Below are 22008 nucleotides of genomic sequence, written 5' to 3'. Positions count from 1 at the left end.
TGGTTCATTCCTTAAGGAAGAATCTCATTTGATTGTTGTAGTTTTCTGAGAGAACAAACCTTGAGAATACCTTGTAGTGACATTGGTTCACAGTTAGCTTAAAGTGTAAGTTTAACATTAGAGAAAATGGCTTGAATCAATGAAGTATTAGAGTTCCTCAAAACTTTGATATTGTCTAATACCAATGATACATTAAAAGTCAGCAAAGTTTCTCTCACAGACATTCAGGTCTGTCTACAAAATGCACAGGAAAAGATCGATTTTTTGTAGCTTGAATCTCAGCTATAGCAAGAAGAATTAAAACAGAGGAATCATCATTATGAACCTGTTTCTATTCAAAACAATGAAACAGACTCCCATAAATAGCAAGTTAGTATTGTTAAAGTTCATTCAGATTTAGTACCCAATAAAGTAGCAGTTGTACATGCAGATGCAGAAACTTAGTCTGCACTTCCCAAGCCCATCATCAGACCTTGGGAACAGCTTTTCCACAACAAGCAGAGAACTGGTCTTGGATATGACAAGGACTTGTCCTTTGATATTCCAAACTACTCAAAACCCATTCAGTTTCAGAGTGCTGGATTCATTCATGACAGTTCACATCCAGTTGTTCCAGATTCTGCCTCTCTTCCATAGCAACAACAACAACAACAGATTGTGAAATGCCAACACTGTGACTGAGTTGGCCATCTGAAAGATCATTGTTTTGATCTTCATCCATGTAAGCACTGTCATAAAACAAGTCATTCTTCAAACAGATGCTTCAGAAACAAACACCCTGCAAGAAAAAAGATTCATCTTGGATGGATCACTTTTTGGCAATGGGCATCAACAGCCAAGAAGATATTCCAATCACATGTCAGAACTTCTTCGAGAGTATTGAATAGTCTTGCAGTTGATTTTTCTCCATCATCTCACCTTGTATCTGACAAGGGGGAAATGATGGTCATCTACAAGCTTCAAAGTCACATCAAGCGAGCCTGAGCCATAACCTGCCACACCAGTTTTAGAGTTGTAGCCAGAGACAAAGATGCCCGTGAACATGCCTTCAGTTGGTAATCTGGGACACTTCCTCTAGTAGAAGACTTCAGCTTCTTACCAGTTTTCAGAAGAATTCCAAGAAAAAAATTGAGAACACTTCCTCTAGCAGAAGACTTTATCTTCTTGCCAGTTTTGGAAGAGTTCCAGGAATTGCATTAAGCATTCCAGAGTTGTTGGTCATCCTTAAACCATCACAGGTTGAGACTTCCCTTTTTAGGTTGAAGTTCTCCCTTTTATGCGGGGTGAGACCTCCCTTTCATGGTTGAAGGTTTCCCTCTTGAAAACAATAGGAGCACTTCCTCTAGCAGAAGACTTCAGCTTCTTGCCAGTTTTGGAAGAGTTCCGGGAACTGCACTAAGCATTCCAGTGTTGGTGGTCATCCTTAAACCATCGCCCTTTATACCAACATTTCAGAGAGAACATTCAGCCTAGTGCTGCCATGCATTTTTGCACATTTTGTATTACAGCTCTCTTCTTGGACTCATACATAACCCTTTGGATGAAGGGGGGGAATGTTGGACACCTAATCCTCAATGGGTTGGTGTGGAAGCCGAATGGACAAAAGGAGTCCAAGAGACCTTGGGATGTGAAACCCAACGGTCACAACATGTACTATAAATGTAAATCAATTGTTAATAAAAATTGTACTATCATGTTTTATCTTTCCTATTTATTGTTGCCCATGTGTGTTTAACAGTTTTCTTCTTTTCCCTCCAAAATTCAGAACTCTTATTTTATTATTTTAACCATTATTTCATTATTTTTCCTTAGGAGGCCCTTTTTAGGCTAAAATTTCCTCTAATGGCATGCCTCATACATAAGAATATTCATTTTCATTAATATTTCGAAATTTCTCCCTGAATCAGATGATATCAAGTACCACGATGAGATTTGTATTCAGCCATTAGACTAAGAAAATGTGCCTTCTAAATGTAGGCATTTCCATGAGTACAAACACCTGTTAATGGATTGTTCATTAATTATTTTTTAAAACCAAGAGAAAAATTCCCAACATAATACATATTAATTCAAATACTTTGCATGTAGAAAAGGTAGGAACACTCGCACCCAATTAGTGAAGTCAACTCAAGAAAATCTACCAAAAAATAAGCTTAACCTGAATAATAGTAAGTTTTTGCTACTAGAACAGCTCGAGAAAACAGAAGAGGTGGCAATGAAGGAAGGTAAATTTGTATAGAAATGTATGGAAATGGAAGAGAGAAAAGGAATGTCTAGAGATAAACCAAACCCTAAGAGTAAATCCCCCGAGGATTCCTGTAATTTCCGAAATATTATGAATTTCTAATTAATACTAGTGTAATTATTGAAGCGGAGGATGGACAGGAAAACTTATGTGTAGATGAACGAATGACGCTAGAATTCCTATGAATGTGGGATAAAGTTGAGGATGAAAGCATCTTAAAGAACAAATACAGATTTTTTTCCATCTATATGTTTAATGGGTCGAGCAAAATATACAGATCAAAAGGGATCCAAAGCACCGCAATTCAATGAGGGAGGTGACTCCCCATTTGAATAGAAACATAGGTCAAGGAACTAGCGAACGTAGTCATAAATGTAGGAAAATTACTAGGGGGTAATAAAGGAGTTTCATGAGTTTTTTATTAAATCGATACAAGTCAATGAGATATTAATATGTTTTACCAATATTATACAAGTTCCTTAATGAAATTTGTTTATTGAAAAATTCTAGGCTTCAATAGGAAAGGAAAGTAGAGGTACATGAAAGACAAAATAGTGATGTAGAAGTTGAAGACCATAGTGTTACAAGAAACCAAAGTTTCAAGTGAAAAGTTAGCATAATTAATGTATAGATGGTGTAGGGGAAGTGAATCAATGGGAATTGATATCAAAGGCAATGCAAGAGTTATGGGAGTGGTTTGGAACGTAGGGGTGATTATTTTCTATGACTAGGTTGCATATATCAATATATTATAGGGGTGTTTCCATTTTTCTAGAGAAAGATAGGAGGTCTTCTTATCTGCATTCTACCAACCATAAATATGAGGTGAAAAATTGGATTTCCTGAATGAGCTACATAGTATACGAAGGATACATCATGAAAAATATTGGATATTAAGGGATGATTTTAGCTGAGTCTAAAAATTTTGAGTAAATGAGAGGGGATATTAGGTGTATAGATTTGGTGACCCATGTTTATTTTGAAATGATCCAGGACCTAAGGGTTGCGGATATAGACTGTGTTAACCACAATTACACTTGGAACAACTGTCATGGAGGTTGTCACCAAGTTTGTAGTCACCTAGATCCCTTTTTCTATCAGTTGATTTCTTAGGAGAAAAAGTGCTCATAGAAGCAACAATTCTCCCATGTTTGGGCTCAAACCATTGGCCAATATCACTGGAAATAGATATGAAATGCCCCCTTGAAACAGGTCTTTTATATTTGAAATTTATTGGCTCTAGAGTCCTGACCTTTTACCAAAGATGGAGGGTTGGTGGTTAGAGATCACAATGAAGGGTAGAAATCAGATGTAGGCTTTCCAACTGAATCTGAAAGAATTAAAATCCAAAATAAAACATTAGAATTAGAAATATTTTGGTAATATCCATTTATAGAAGTGGAAATTAAAAGCTCGCATGGAGGAGATCCAAATAGATTTTATTAGAGAAGGCTAATCCTAGGCCCTAGTTACAGAGGACGAGCAAGTAATTCATGCTCTGAAGAAGTGTCAGAAATAAGAGGAATCTTTCTGGAGACATAAATCTACAATTCAGTGGTGAAGAGAAGGGGAACAAAACACAAAATTCTTCCATAAATCTACGATCAAACATTGGCACGACAGTTATATTTCATCCCTCACATCTTGAGAGGGTAATCAATTGTTATAACATGCGGATATGGAAGATGTGATGGTGGCGTACTACTAGGAGTTGATGAGATAATTTGACTCAAATAGAGGAGAATTCATCATCATATTACCACCAACATTACCAAGATTATTAATTCAGACCAAAATTCAAGTCTTATGAGGGAAGTCTCATATGTACAAGTGGAGGATGTAGTGATGAAGATACCAACAAATAAATCCCTAGGAATATATGCTTTCACAAAAAAAAAATCAAATTTTTATATCCATTTATACGAAAGGATGTTCATTCTCTAGTGGAGGAATCATGGAGCCTTCAACATGCATGTTCAAGATTGAATCCAAATTTCCTTACTCTTATTCCCAAGATAGGTAACTCTACTGATCCTATTGGCTTTAGACCTATTTCCTATTATAATCTAGTGTATAAAATTATTTCTAAATTTATTGTTAAAAGGCTCAAACATGTTTTGAAAGAAATCAATTCCATACAACCGATTAGGTTTCTAGAAAGCCGATAGATTCTGGATGGAACTACCTTGGCTCATTATGTGATCCACCCTGTCAAAATGTATATAAGGTCTAGCATGGTTATCAAGCTTGATATATCTTCAGGTTCTCTCTTTAATGGATGAGATAGAACAAATATGTCATATCCACACCTTCCTTTTCCATCTTTCTCAATGAATCCCCGAAACACATTTTTCAAGTTTCAAGGGGTCTTATACAAGGGAATTCCTTATCGCACTTCGTGATCATATTTGCTACCAAATAGTTGGAGAGGTATATCAAGGTAGTGGTCAATTAGGGAGTCATAAAAGGAGTTCATATATTGGGCCTAGATATGCCTATTACACATCAACAATTTGTTGATCACATTATGCTTTTTGGGGAACCCTCATTGCGAGAGATGAGAATGTTGGAATTATTATTTCATGGTTCAAAGAGTTTTTAGGTACTTTTATAAATTGGGACAGATCACATATCTTTTTCTTTAATAGTACATGAATAGTTCATATGATTGTAGCTTGAAATATGAGATTCCATGTGGGAATTATTTTGGTAAAATATCTTGGTATCCCACTTGTGACGAATTCTCTGAAGACCCCTTAGTAGCAGGATGTAAAAAATAATATTTCCAAATGCTTGTATTATTAGGATTTCCACCCATTACACCTAGTATTTTGAGTCACCCTATTACCATCCCTAAAGCCAATGTATAGGGATATCATTTCTAGATTTAGGAAGTTTTTATGGAAAGGCACCAAGAAACATAAAAAGTGGGATATTGTGGCCTAGGATAAGGCATATCTTCCGAAATTGGGAGGTGGGATGGATTTCAGAGACTTTGAGGTCATTAAAAAAGAATTGGGAGGTAAGCTACAATGGCAGTGGATCCAAAAGGGGTTCAAATCTTTGGAAAAAAATATGTGATATGAAATACATTGAAATTAGTAATAAAAGAAAGAAGTTAAGAACTATGAACTTTACTCTAGGTTCAAATATCTGGAATTTGGGTCAAAAAAATAAATTTTTAACGCAAAATCACATGTTCTAAGAAATTATAAACAAACAGACATCTCGGTTTTGGGAGGAATCTTGGTTGCCACATTTATGCCTTGAGGGAAAAGAAAAGCTCCAGACTCTCAAAGAATTGACTATCAATTAGGGATCCATGAAAGTAGTGGAATTTTGGAAGGAATCCAATCCGCAATCCCTCTAGAAGGAATTGAAAACCTTTGCCAAATGGCTTGAGGATTAGGAAATGTAGGTATGACAAATTTTAAATCTTTGTTTAAGACAAAGAAAATTTGAAATTTCTCATTATCTTAACAAGATAAGGTGGGGGTATAAATGGAAAGAAATGTTTACTTTAAATGAATCCTATGGGATGATGGAGGGTCACTCGAAAATTCTTCAAGAGGCTCTGTGGGGGAGGATATGGATTGGAAAAATATGGCCAACGGTATCGATTTTTTTTTGTCTTTCTAGAGAAATAAATCTTCTGACGTGGGACCAGATACATAAAAATGGATTCATGGTCCCACCCTTATGTACTCTCTACAAGGAAGAGGAGGATACCATGGAACACCTTTTGAATACCTATGCCTTTTTGGAGGAGTTATGGAACTAGATTCTATATTTATTTTGGCATTTGGATTTCTCCCCAAATAGCCTATGGGAAACCCAAGATACATGGTGATTATCCCTCTTTAAGAACCTGATAGATACTAGAGAATGGACATTAGTTTTAGGTCTCTTACTTTGGAATGTATGGAAGGAATATAAGGCAATTATCTTTATGGACCAAATGATACCAAGGGACTTTATGTGCAAATAACCAAACAAAACTTGAAAGAAATAATTATATTAGAAGCCTAGGATTTGGAAGACGCGAAGGTAGACTAGTTGGAGGAGAGGATATTGAAAGACCTATAGGTATCTCAAGACATGATACTTATATGTAATACATATCGTCCTCAGGAGTCAAGGACATTCCCTTCATATTTTTCTCTTCCTCCCTCAGGATTGATTAGATTAAATTTTGATTGGGCCTCTAAGCGTAAGCTAGGCCTAGAATGATATGGGGGAATATTATGTGATGAGTGGTTGCATACCTTATGAATCAATGTGGGATGTTTTGAAGAAACTGATAATAACACAATAGAGTATGTTTCATTGGAAAGTGGTTTGCAGATTGAAAGAGAAGAAGGTTTTTAAAAAATTAAACTAGACAGGGATTCTCAATTGGAAATTGATGTAGCACAAAACGTAATATATGGGTCTCTGGTATCAAAAGTAGTCAATAGTTGGTGTTTAGATCTTCGAGTGTCTTGTATCTAGTATTTTTTACTATCCTTCTCTTATGTCATTACTTTTCACAGATGAAGTACTAGCAATAATGTGACGAATTTGTTTAAAAATTTAGGCAGCCAAGAATGAGATCTTGAATTTTCACCCCCGTGGCCCGTGAGAACCAGCTACAACTAGTATGATCAAATTGATAGCATTCTATAGAAGCAAAAGGATTCCCTATAAGGGTGAAAAGTTACGTTGACATTATGATTGGAGTACGTGCTTGCCATCCCACTAGACCCCTAGACAACTAAGAGGGGTGGTGAAGCACCTCGATGCCATGCATCTCCCATGTGTAATAAATTTCCTTTTGGTAGACAAGAAGGTGTATTTAGGAAAGGGTTCATGTGGTAGACCTGGTGGTCCTGGAAGTGCTATGGGTTGTAATATTGCAAGAGTTGGGCCTGCCTTACTTGAGAAGGAATATAATATGCAGAAAGTATATTGTGTGTGGGATTTGAATGTAGAGGTTTGGTGGTCTAACTATGGAGCTTAGTAATTCAAGTAAATTAGTACACAGACCTAGTGCAAGCACAAATAGGACCACGACATAAGGAGATTATGGTAAAAAAAATTAATGAGGGACTGTCAGGTTAGTAGTGTTGTTGGGCCTTTACATGGTATAGCACCAACCACATTTATCCTAGGAACCTCTACCTGAGAGGAAGGTATGGAGTCTTGATGTCTCTGTATGATTTCTTCCATAATTGGTAGATATTTTGGATGTTACCTCCACTTTGGGGAGCTCTATATTCTCTCTGTTAATTTAGGTAGGATTTTGTAACATTGTCAGGGTTGGGTTATTAAAGTTGATTTTTTTTTTGGTGTTCTTTGGGGCTTGGAAGGAGGGGCTTGTGTTTGTTCTCTCCCTCAACGGGATAGGTTATTTTATTATTCCTATAATAACATGTTTTTTTGGGAATATGGGTGGGGTTTGTGGAATCCCATTGTCTTGTTGTTCTAGCCGGAACCATAGATGAGCTTGCTCCTAGGAATTTCAACCTATTTTCTAGTTATTGTGGATAATTTGATGTTTTCCATAGAATACAGGGTCAAACTAGGGGTTTTAGGGTCATTAAGTATTGCTCGTGGTTTTTTCTTAGGCACTGGGGATGGCATAATATCATTACCTTCTTCATGGTGTTTTTTCACTCATTAGACTGTATTTTTGTGGGTTCTCGTCATTTTCTTAGGGCCTTGAGAACACATGTGCCTTGGCTCACTGGTTTTTCCATTTTTCTTCGAACTAAGTACAAGCACCCATGGTTTTTATTATGATGATATCTAGTGCTACATTGGAAATAAATGTTTTTTAGGGTTTATTATAGAGTAAGTTAGTTGATAATGCATTATCATTGTGGGTGGGTAAGAAGGGGTATTCATGAGAGGGGATAAAATGGTGGGAATATTTTTGGTAACCCTGCCCTGGGAGAGGCTCTTAACCCCAAACTATCATATTCACTTCGAACTATGCAATTTACCGCTCGTCTAGATAAATTTGAAAACCAACTATAACATGTAAATATCCTTCTCGAATAGCTCAAAGGGGACAATCATGATGATAGGAATGTGGTCATCATCTTCATGAATGATCTCTAGTGTGAACAATGGAAATTGTAAGATCGTTTGACCACCTTACAGAGGGGGAAATGGGGAATACTAGATAAAATGGATCTCTTCGAAGGAAGTCTCGCCTATATGGACAATGATGTCCATTGTGACTTTAGACCTCCTCCATCTCTTTCCTTTGGATCAAGGAATCCTACTCTAGTAAAATCCTTGGATCCATAATGGTCGTTCACTACATTATGATTTTTAAAGTATTTTTGTATCACTTTCCATTTTGGATCTAGTTAATAATTTTGTTAGTTATTCATTTTGGTAGTCACCCACTAGACAATAATTTTTTTAAGATTTAGGTTGGTGGATTTTGAGAAAATGTAATTAGTGATGTAAGCCTTTTATATAATAGAAGCAATTAGACTTACAAAAAAATATTATTACTAATAATTATAAAATAAAATAAAATATGAGTTAAACGATATTCTTAACCATGAATATTCTCTCTACATTACCATTGAAATTCTTAACCTATAAGTAGTTTTTGTTACAATGTCATGGACCAATATCATTTCTTATGAATACCATAGGCCAAAAGGACACATGTTGACATTACATTTTATGAAATCAATTAATTTGATATAAGTTAATTAAAAGGGAATAATTAACTTGGAGATAGATATTAATCCTTGATCTATCTATCCTACTATGAATATTCCAACATATACCATGAATATTAAATATCCACAATCCACATAATAATTATGAATAATTAAGTTAAAATTTTGAAATGCCTATTTGAAAATAAGCATAGTTATCAACATATCTCTCTCTCTCTCTCTCTCTCTCTCTCTCTCTCTCTCTCTCTCTCTCTCTCTCTCTCTCTCTCTCTCTATATATATATATATATATATATATATATATAGATATATATATATATATATATATATATATATAGATATAGATATATATATATATATATATATATATATATATATATATATATATATATATATATATGTATGTTTCATCAAAGCTTATGAAAATGCTTCAGCTCATAGAATGTAGACATAGTTTAGCTTCTTCATGTCAATTATATATAAAAATCCAATCACCCATCTGAATAAGTGCGCCCGATTCCATTTCTTATAAGGAAACAAAAAATGAACCTCTCCTACAACATTATTTCAAGCTGAGTAAAATGGGTGTCAATTAGTTTGATTTTAGATATAGTGCTCATTATAAATTATCAATTGACACTGTTTAAAAAAATTTGAAATTCCCTGATCAATCTTATTGACATTTATATATTTTAATTTACAAGAACAAATTTAATTTAATTTAATTAATACCAATAAACTATCATTGTTTTATATTGTTTACCATAAAAATGAATTATAAATAATTTATAAAAACTTAATCTAAAATATGTCATTGTATGTAACTTTCATTCTATTCAATGTGTATGAGGTTATTTAATTATTAGCTTTATTATTCATTATTGGTAGAGTCTAAGAAATGACTATGCTCCTATTGACAAGTAGTTTGGTTAGGCCCACATGGTTGAGAGATTCTCTCCAATTAGTTAGATTTATGTTTGTGTGTGGTTGAGATATTATGTTAACCATGTGGTTGTGTATCTAATATATTCTCTTTGTATTACAACACTTCATGTATTTATACAAAACATTATTCCATTAATATGTGTGCTTATGTAATTTTATTTTTGTATCAGATCTTCCCCTGGGTTAACCGTCTATGGTGTAATGTATGAGATGTGGTTTTTTCCATCCAATTCATAAAGGAATATGAGCTAACCTCCAAGGGGATAAAGTTGTTGGTTAGTAGAGAAGTCAAGCTTTGTTCAAAGTGTTCTCGCTAATGCTCCAACACACATTCTCAACCACTGAGAGGGTGCATAAATTTTAGGCCAAAAAAAATTAATAGAAAAGCCATGATAACAAATTTGTGAGATGGGATGTATTTCTAACTAAATAAGGAAATATCCTGGTGATCCCCAAAAATATATTTAATTGAATTGTGATTTATTCTCTTAGAAAGTGTTAATGCATGATTCTGAAAACACCAATGAAAACATAAGCATGAAGCACTGATAACAGATTTTGCAACAAAATAAAACAACAAGCAATGAAATAAAAGTGACACAAGAGATTATTAATGGAGTTTGGCTATCTTCAAGCCTACATCTTTGAGACCAGGTCTTCAATGGGGAGGCCTTTATATTAAAACTTCAAAGCAAAAGAAATACATAAATGTTAAACTAACAAGATCCTTGGTTGGTCCATCTATGTTCTGTTTGACCTTAGAATTCCAATGCAACTGACGGTTCAGAAAAAGACCTCTTACAACTCCCGGAATAAGTGTGCAAAGTTTTGCCTCCAAATCTCCAAAGCTATGATGAAGCTCTTCTCTGTTGCAAAAACTGTCACAACTCCTCTCAAGGAACCAAGCTCACCTCTTCAAAGAAAACCAAAGTCTCCCTTCCATGGAATTACATTACCATATTTATAAATCTTTTGGCTTAACCAAATATAGCCTTATTAAATGGTGTATTAACTTCATAAGGTTTCTTTTAACAATACATACCATATATAGATTATTTGATTGCTAACAAAAACGCAAAACAAATCTCGTAACCATATCAGCGCAATTAGAACTATACATAATGCATAACAAATTTCATATGCAATGGGTGGTCAATAGAGTTGTGGACCTGTGGCATGTAACAGTTGACATCTTTAGTGGAAAGCATGTGTGCCATATCCATTTGCGATCACGGTGGAGTAGTGGAACTGTGTCAAAAACGTTGACTCCGGTGTGTATATCGTCGTTAGCTTGGAGCGTTAACTATGAATGTTCTTGTGGAAATTGGTATATAATGTTATAACCACCTCATACATAGATCTTTTGATGAAGTCACCTTGTATTCGTAACATATAGTTTGCAATATATGGTTTGGTAATATATTTTGTTCCCAAGGTTTATAACCCATCACATTTGCACCATTCCATATTTAATATATGTTATGTGACTTAAATAATTTTATGCTAAGGTATGAATTTAATATCATAACATATATTTTGATATATGGTTTTTACACCACAATATATATATGTTCATAAACCATATGTTTGTGTTATGAGACTTTTAGCTTCACCATGTAATGAAGATCTCCACCAAAACTAAAGTTGACCTTGACCCGTTGACTATAAATGCCATGTGTTGAGCAGTAAAAATGCGAGGTGCACTCATTCGTCACAAACTTTAGCAAGCAATTTCTCATTCATCCAGAGGCCAAAGGAACCCATTCAAGTTGTTTTGGAGTCGTTTCTGTGAGCTCTACGCAATAGCACTTCTTCCACTTGAATCCAATAACTTTGACTTTTAGGCTTTTTCTAGGTCCTAATCAATTTCGGATCATTTCCTCCCCGCTTAGACCTTTTGGACCTCGAAAAGGCTTAAGTTCCATAAAATAAATGTGGATTCCATTTTCCCACTTGGCCGGTATCTTTCCACCCTATTCTGAACCTGTACACTTTACTCATCCATGCAATTGTTAGCAATACACACAAGCTGCATAATATATCAAGTCCTTTTCCACCCACATCTACATTCATATTTGTTGCTAATATCCAGGCACCACTAAATAGTAATAAACCTATTAACAACATTGAAAGTATTGACATAGCTGAAACCATACCCTTCTTTCCTTTCATAGCTGAAACAAAACTCAACTTATCATGCTGCAACTCTTGTTGATGTACAATTTTGGATTCCTTAAGAAGAGCTATTTGTTTGTAATTAACTTTAATGATCTCTTGCTTAGGTTCTTTAGATTGTACAACAACATATTTACTGGCATAAGCTTCTTGTTTTAACTGTTCAACTATAAAAAGAGATTTATCTTCTTTTGTGTGATGAGAATGTACAACATATTCAATTCCTTTTTTGAACAAGTGATATTGATTTTGTTCCCTGTAAAAGATTGCTTTTATATCATATAAATATAGGCTACCTAAGATCATCCCACATGTATCTAGTTTTACCACATCACACATCACCTTATCCTTAAATTGAGAATTTATTGCAAACAGTAACATGCATTGCTCAGTTACTCGTAATTTATGATTTCTTCTCATCCAAATTAAAGTATACGGTTTACGATGCTTTATGGTTTTCAATCCCAATTTCTTAACCACTTTTTCTAAAATTAGGTTAGCTTGAGATCCACTATCTAACAATGTGTCAATCATTGTATGTTTCATAACAACACTTATATGAAATAACTTACCTCTGTAGCTGTTAGAATCATTACGTTTATCAAATTTACCAGTCATAATCAATGATGCAATCTACATCTCATCGCCCGAATCTGACCCTTGGTCCAATGGTTTCGCTATTGCTGCAACCTTTTTCTTCCCTTTTCTGATCCACTTTGGTTTGATTTTGGGATGTAATTGACAACAATGATCGTCATCATGTCCCTCTTTCTTGCAATGTTTACAAGAGAGATTTTCAACCTCCTTTTTGCAAAAGTTTACTTTCTTCACATTCCCTTTTCCCTTGCTCTCCATTCTGGCTGTCAATTCTAATGATACCCCAACTCCCAACTTACCTGGTTCAATGTAAGTCTCTTGTACTTCCACTTCATCCACGTTAGTAGGACTGAACATAAATACAATATTGCGAACATACTCACATAATCCTCCTATAGATTAAATTAATTATACAAAGGAATATCTAACATCAACTCCTTCTTACAAAACTCATCCGTATATTCCAGCACTGATTGACCTTTCCTAACTTTTAGTCCTTGCCATTCTATTAAAGGTTTTTCCTTATATCCCAATGGATAAAATTTCTTTCTAAGTGTAGCAATAAAATCAAACCATGATGGAAAATCTTACCGATATGCTCAGTACCTTTCTGTAACTTACTCTGCCACCAGATCAATGTTGTGCCCGTTAAATGAAGCGATGCTAGTCTAATTTTGACATCATCTTCAGTGATCTGTTGCACTCTACAATATACCTCCATTTGCCTCACTGAGCTGTCAAGCTTCTCGGAATGAACTTCTCCATTGTACATGGGTAACTCAAACTTATCATCGAGTTTCAACATCGGTTTCGAAGTTTTAGATGGATTGAAGAGATAAGTGATATGGTCTTTTTGATCGCCTTCATCTTATTTTCTAGATTGTTATGGTTGTCCTTATTCGTCTTTAGGTTTTGTGTCTTCACCTTTTTCTTTGTTGACGGTGCTGGACCCGCTAACATGTAAGGGGATCTCCTTGGTAAGATGTCCCAACTAGACCTCAGACCATTTGGTGTTGGAGTCCCAGCAGTGGGTCATAAGGTAATGCCTTGACTACGATGTCACATAGAGGAAAGTAAGATAACTCTGTTAGTAGCAAGGGTGTGACCGTTGTAGTGAGTTAAGGTGTATGAGAGTTTCTAACATAGGTGGGTTGAGATGAGGGTGAAGGTGAGTTCCATGTTGAAAGGGATCAGTCCGAACTTGGCTAGTAACACACAACAGACATGACTTACATAGATTTCGGTGGAGCAGTCCACTCGGATATAGTAGTCACAACATACAAGGTAAGATAACTTGTACATCACTCATGGATTAGTCCGAACGAGTGCAACGAGTGCAACAGTTCTTACAACAAGGTTCATGTGAAAGGTTTGTCTAATGTCTAGAAGAGAATTCGACATGGACGAGACAACATTAACATCATATACAACACATTTCCATTAACAAATTAATTACAACAAATGAATCAGTTCAGATGTAGAACATAGGTTAAAGCAACATGCATTACAAGTGTTAAAGATCAGTCTTACAACATATACAATACATGTGTGAAAACGTGTTGGCTCTTATTATATAAAGAAGTGTAAGTTCCAATCATACAATACATCCACATAAACTTGCTAGCCCCAACAGTGGAACATTATATCCACATCCGCCTACTCCTCCAAAGAGATGAACTAGCTTCGTGCAGTGGAGAAGCTAAGGCACATTACAATATTGTCCAAGCTCTTTCCAAGAATAGTCTTATCTGAATCTTGGCTCACCAAAATCCTATACATTGAGTTATGAGGGACTATTTATAGCAATGGGTGGGATGACCCTTGAAATTTTCCCTTTATGAAAGTTCAACTACCCTCATGAATCTTCACCTACTCTATGATTGTTACATCCAACTATTGACACTTGACTTACACTTGACATGACTCAACATTACAATGCACATGTACTCATGTGAGACAACATGGCTTGAGCAAGCCTTCCAATACATCACTCACACTTGGTGTGCTATGATGAGACCAACTCTTTGGCATGCTTGTGATGGTGAAAATGGTGAGTTGATGCCAAGCTTGGTCGTTCGTGATGGTGTGCATGCACATCATGGTGAAATCTTATTGAAGCGAAACTTGCCTCCGTTGCAACCAGTGCAAGGGTTCAGCCCCTTCATCCAACTTGTTGCTAACATGCACATGGTTTTCTTGGTGTGATTGAATCGGAAACACACTAATGCATAGTGTCCATGCTGATCCTCAAGAGTGTGCTGGTGGTCATGCACATCAACTTGTCGAAGTACATGTTTAACTCCAGTTGGACTTGCTTCTTATCTTCGCCTTGGTGAGTGTGTGGAATGGGTTGGATTGCATGCATGCACACAATCACATGAATGTTACTGGATCCCTTGCATGTGATCAACAACACTACTCACCATGTGCAAGTTGCGCTCACCGTTGTTCCTGATCCTGCTACAACTCGTTCATCTGTCTGTGCAGCTTCATGTTCTTCCTTGAGTTGCTGCTTCAGCACATGCAAGTCTCTCTTTGTTCCATTATCTGTCTTCTTGTCATCTTCATGTCATGTCGTAACCTCATATCCTGAGTCTCCAAATTTGCTTTCATCATCTTGAGCTTGCAACTTTGTTCCGCCCCTGTGTTGTCAACAACCTTCCTGTTACATTCATTGCATTTGCTGCGTTCACTGCATTCGCTACATTTGGTATGCTACCTTCAGCTCTTGTTCATGATTCTGCTTGCTGTGATGATGTTGCTGCCATATCTTGATGTCCTTGTCTATGAAGAACTTGATATCTTCATGAGTAGGCAAACTCATAAACATTTGATCGACTGCATCTCCAGGTGTGCTTTGAATGGTGTCTTCGACTCTGCCCTCTGGAAACCATTGTACCTACACTGCCAAGAGATATATGAACATCTCCAGTACCTGGAGACATGCCAACACTCATGGCAGGCAACCTGTTAGTCGAAAACTAAAATGAGCTTGAGAATTGACTTGTAACATACATGTATGACTGATCATGAAGGTTGCGTAATTTTGGCCAGGAGGTCCGAACAGTGACTACCAAGGCTACGCAAGTCCTAGTCTGGGCTACTAGGAGACTACTTGGCTACTGGAACTATGCAATGCATAGTCCAGTCTAGCTATTGGCTATTGGGATTGCGCAATGCGTAATACCAGCTGGGAAGGACTGCAAGCTGAGGTACTGATTTGCACAATTCCTGGGCCAAGTAGTCACCATCCTCCAGAAATGTGCAAAACAGTCCTAGAGGCTAGTGCTGGGAAAAAATGCACATTTTTGCAGAGGAAGGTAGAGCCTTCCCTCCCCAGATTGCGTAATGCAGCCTTGGAGAAGGTAGAGTCTAGGCCAAGGTTGGCCCGACTCGCCAATAAGCAACTGAAAGCAAATAGGACAATGAACGCATGCTAATACTGAGTGTGAGCATAAGTGAATCATCATGCATGCAAATTATGAATGACATATTCAAAAAATTGAACAACATGCATGTGGGTGGGGCAAGTCATTGAATCAGCGAAAAATCACAGGAAACAGTTTCATGCATGCGACAGCAGTGAGATGTTATTGAAAATTGAAACAGTGCTAGGAAAAGCTAATATACATGTAAATGACAACAGGCATTCAAATAAATCAAGAAAACAATACTCATACAAGTGAAAACACAAAAATGATAGAAATGCAACACAAGGCATGGGAAGCGGGCTTACCTAAAAGCAGTTGGGCGGAATGTGCCGACTGCTCCTAAATGTGACGTGTGATATCAGAGCTGCAAGGTTGATGTGAGAAATGAGCTCTGTAGCATCCAGTTGATGATTTTTAACAACATCAACGTTGAGACATGCATGCCACAAATCTAGGGAAAGCTACACTTGGTGGGAGGTTTCTGAAATTATCCTTACATGTAACCTCCAACTGCTAATCATAGATCCCTGAAACAAGGGATTCCTTTGCATGGTGCCTTGGGAGAAGCAGCCTATGCATGCAAGTTAGTTTTCCTCGGTCCCAGAGGGAATCAGTCAACTCAGTTGCCATGCAAGAGACTGCTCGACTGCTTGAAGGAAATGTCCATTTCTGGTTGGGAGCATGGCTAGCTTCCCAGGAGATTTGTGAAATTTATAGGCAGAGTAGCTAAATGCTACCAAGATTTGTGCAAATTTTGGGCTTAGCAGCCCTGCTAGGGAAAATTGTGCAATTCCTGCTCGGAGTGTTGAGTGGAATAATTGCACAATCTTGGAGCCCAGTAGGATGCCAGAGAGGATTATGTAATTTCTAGAGGGAAGGTTGGTTTCCCTCAGAAATGCAAAATTTTCTTGGGGGAGCTGCTCAGCCTATATCTAGACCAAGTCTGGCTGATCAACCTATGAGGGGAGTGCATCAAGTTGTGATCGACAGGCTACCTTGGTGCAAGAAAAATGCTGAAGCTTGTGAACATGACGAAGCAATGCAAGCTATTGTGAAGGTTGGAAAGGAGGCTCTAAAACAAAGCTAAGAAGAAATTTTAGAGGATAGTTGTAGCCACTACAACACTTGGTGACACACTGGTAGAACTCTAGCTCTCTAAATGGACCTTGTTCATGAAAAGCAAGTCTAACACCTACGAAAATATTGTTCAACTCTTAACTCATCTTGGTTTCACACTAGCTTGATTACAATATTTACCCTCTACCAAGCTCTTGGTTGATTGACACATAGTCCAAGCCAAGGCAACACAGTTGTTTCGATTAGGATTGAGGGGTATATCGGTGCACAAGCAGTATAGTCATCAGAGTCTTAGTTTCATCTCTGGTGTTGCTTTGCTTCCAGCACGCCTCGACAATACCTGATGGAGTCACATAGGAACACAAGCATGGCTCCCCTGCTAGCGAGCCTAGTTAGTACCCCAACAGAGTTACTTGCATCACCTCTATGTGCAAGAGGACTTTCTCTTCTTTCGCCTTATTAATTTTTCATTTTTTCAAACTTTTTTTCATTTTTTTCATTTTTGTAACTGTGCATAGCACTTATTTATTTCAAAGGCAGAAGAGGGATCCTGACTTACTGAGAGAAAAAGAGGTTGTTCCAGCTGAGAAGTAGTTTATTATAGACATACCTGTTAATGTTTTACCCCTCACCTTACTCTACTTGACTAAGCTGACAAAGGTTAACCCAAAAACAACCGACTACAGTAGGTGACACTACTTAGTGCGCAAGCATTGTTTTTTCACCAAGGTTCACTTTCAACAGTATGTATTTTCCATTGACATATCATTGACTAAAAGCAACAAGTTCTTCATACAGAGGTAGGATGATAGATAACCAAGTAGTGATAGCAGCACAAGGCCTCTTGTACTTTTCCCATATTTCTTCAACAGTCATACATGGTTTCATGCAAAACTATCCTATGAAATGAAATCAGCGAACTAACAAACAATAAAGAAAAGAAAAACTAGAAGAAAAAGCAAAAGCAAAGCAAGTAAGAAAACAAGTAGGCAAACAAATAAACAAACAAAGCAAGTAAGCAGACAAGCATGCAAGTAAACAACTTAAAATCAAACACTACTCCTACTCCTAAGCTAACAGTGCATGGGTCATCTCACGTGAAGTGATACTTCCAATGCAGCCACCGGTGCATTGGTTGACCCATGTTGGTGAAGGCACGGTTCACGAACATGACAACTGTGTAAACCAACAAATAATAAATATATAACATCGAATACAAACACACTCCAATATTACAAGTGAGCACAGAATAAAGATGAGTGAAAGTGCATGACATGCATTTTGTGGTTATGCCATGATGTTGTGTTACACCGCATGCATATGTTGAGTGTATGCATTCTCTTGACTATGACATGCAAGCAAATGTGAGAAAGGTAGACCACTTGTGTTGTGCATGTGTGCAAATGAGTTATGGGATCGTGTAGTTCGAGTGGAGGAAGCAACATATGGGTATTTTGTTGATCTTCAGTGCAAAGCAAAGAGTGATGATGAGCCTTGAGTGTTTCAACAATTTCCTGACCAGAAGTGAGACCAACCTCAGGACAACGAGGGCCTGACATAACCATCAGCTCAGGTTGAAGTGCTTTAACAGTTGAGGGGGGTTCAACCTCATGGATAGATAGATCATCGTAGACCAGTGTCTTGGATAGATTAGAAACGGTTGAATCAACATCGTGATTAGATGAAGAAGTGAATAGATCATGACAACCAAGATCAGAAAGTTTAGGATGTTTGTCGGCATCCTCATGATTTGATGAATCAGGCAAAGGGGTAGATGAGAAGCAAAGATGTTCACTCTCTCTGTTTTCAAGAAAGATAAATGACAAATTGAATGGATTTTTTGAGGAAGATGTGTCTTCTCCGTAATGTAATGACAGGATGACATCCAAGGCGTCTTGTCAATGATTAGAAGTAGAAGCATCTGCAAATAAGTTTTCACTGGAGAAATTAGCAGTGGAAAAATCACAAGGGATGTCAGGATGAAGTAGATGAGGTGTGGTTGGAAGGGAGTCATCCTTCACCATGGGCTCTTCTTTAGATTCCCATACATACTCATCATGAATGATGGCATAGGTTGGATGCATAGCAACAAATTTGGCGGCAACATGATCTTGTACACAACAGATGAGGAGTCTAGAATGGGAGAACACAAGACAGTACAATCCGGAGGATCAAAAGAACGCAAGGATGGAGGTCGAGGGAAAGAGTCCACATGACAACCAATAGGCCTACAAGCCAAATATGTGCAGATATCAAGAGTAGGTGGGGTGGGAGAGTGTGACAGCTCAACAGAGGCATGTGTATGATGTCCAACATCACTCCGAGGTGGTGGAGCTATTTGATGAGGTGAAGGTGGACAGTGACTTGTGACAGCGACTGTGCCTACCTGTGATTGCACAAATCCATCACCAAATTGTGTTGAGAAGGGTTCGTATATGTGAAGGAGATACTCAAATCTTCCATAAAGAAATTCCTAATTAGTTTCATCTTCAGGAAATCGGTACGCAAGATTGCGAAAGCGTGTGTAAAATTGATCAACGGATTCATCGGGTGCTTTTCGTAATTTCATAATTTCTTGATCAAGTGCTTCATGGTCAAAGTGATTGAAAGCATGGTCTATCTCTTTGACGAGATGAACAAGAGAATGAATACATTTTTCAGGCAGTGTGGCACACCAGTATATCAGATGCCCTTGAAGTGTGTAGATGAACAACACACAACTCATGTATTCCTCAAAGACTCAATGTCTTTCGCATGAGCCTATAATGTCGACTGCGAGCCTAACCAAGGCTGCATAGCCTCCACCATCATATGTGTTATGAGACAAGTTATTTGAGAGGTTTTCCAAGATAATGAAGTCATTTCCATAGGACATGCACTCTAGAAGAGCAACGCGGTAGGTAGTCATGATAGATGTGTAGAGATTCAAAATCGATGCGAAGACTCAGCTTGTCATCTGGCCCTCCTTCTAGCACCAAAATATTGAAGGTGCTGGACCCACCAACATGTAAGGGGATCTCCCCGGCAAGAAGTCCCAATTAGACCTCAGACCATTTGGTGTAGGAGTCCCAATAGTGGTTCGAAAGGTAATGCCTTGACCGCGATGTCATACAGAGGTAAGTAAGATAACTCTGTCAGCAGCAAGACTGTGACCACTGCAGTGAGTCAAGGAAGGTGTATGAGAGATTCTAACATAGGTGGGTTGAGATGAGGGTGAAGTTGAGTTCTAGGTTGAAAGGGATTAGTCCCAACTCAGCTAGGAACACACAAGAAACATGACATACATAGCTTCCAGTGGAGTAGTCCACTCAGATGTGGTAGTCACAACATACAACATAAGATAACACGTATAGCACGCATGGATGTGTCTGAATGAGTGCAACGATTGTTACAGCAAGGTTCATGTGAAAGGTCTGTCTGATGTTCGACAGAGCAGTTGACATGGATAGGACAGCATTAACAGCATATACAAGACATTTCCATTAATATATTATGCATTAGACCAAATGAATCCGTTCAGATGTAGAACACAGGTTAAAGGAACATGCATTACAAGTTTTAAAGATCAGTCATACGACACATAAAATACATGTGTGGAAACGTGTTGGCTCTTATTATATAAAGAATTGTAAGTTCCAATCATACAATACATCCATGTAAACTTGCTAGCACCAACCATGGAACGTTACATCCACATCCTCCTGCTCCTCGAAAGAGACGAACTAGCTCCCTGCAGTGGAGAAGCCAAGGCGTGTTACAATACTATCCAAGCTCTTTCCAAGAACAGTCTTATCAGAAGCTTGGCTGACAAAAAAATATACAATGAGTTATGAGGAACTATTTATAGCAACGGGTGTGGTTACCCTTAACATGTCCCCTTTGTGACAGTTCAACTACCCTCATCACTCTTAACCTACTCTATGACTGTTACATCCAATTATTGACACTTGACTTACACTTGACATGACTCAACATTACAATGCACATGTACTCATTTGAGACAACATAGCTTGAGCAAGCCTTGCAAGACATCATTGACACTTGGTCCACTGTGATGAGACCAACTCTTTAAAATGCTTGTGATGGCAAAAGTGGTGAGCTGATGCCAAGCTTGGTCATCCGTGATGGTGTGCATGCACCTCATGGTGACATCTTGCTGAAGTGAACTCTTTCCTTCGTTGCAACCAGTGCATTGGTTTGGCCGCTTCATCCAACTTGTCTGCTAAGATGTGCATGGTTTTCTTGGTTCGATTGAACTAGCAACACACTGATGCATAGTGTCCATGTTGATCCTCAAGTGTGTGTTGGTGGTCATGTGCATCAACTTGCAGAAGTACATTTTCAACTCCAGTTGGACTTGCTTCTTGTCTTCGCCTTGGTGAGTGTGTTGAATGGGTTAGATTGCATGCATGTGTACAACAACATGCATGCTACTGGATCCCTTACATGCGATCAACAACACTACCCACCATGTCTGCTCTGTGTTAGCTGTTGGGATGGATATTTAACTTGTATGGGCATAGTTTCATCTGTAAGTGCACGTTGCGACCACTGTTGTTCCTGATCCTGCTGCTACTCATTCATATGTCCGTGCAAATTCTTGTTCTTCCTTGAGTTTCTGCTACAACACATGCAACTCTTTCTTTGTTCCTTTCTTTGTCTTCGTGTGATCTTCATGTCATGTCATAACCTCATATCCAGAGTCTCCAAAGTTGCTTTCATCATCTTGAGCTTGCAACTTTGTTCTACCTCTGCATTGTCAACAGCCTTCCTCTTGCATTCAATGCATTCGTTGTATTCTCTACATTTGTTGTTTTCATTGCATTCACCGCATTCAATATTCTACCTTTAGCTG

Source organism: Pinus tabuliformis, chromosome 5_1 (genome assembly GCF_031772625.1).
Source record: "Pinus tabuliformis cultivar Carrire ecotype Pingquan chromosome 5_1, CPIR1, whole genome shotgun sequence".
Taxonomy (NCBI): domain Eukaryota; kingdom Viridiplantae; phylum Streptophyta; class Pinopsida; order Pinales; family Pinaceae; genus Pinus; species Pinus tabuliformis.
This window is presented reverse-complemented; position numbering follows the sequence as displayed.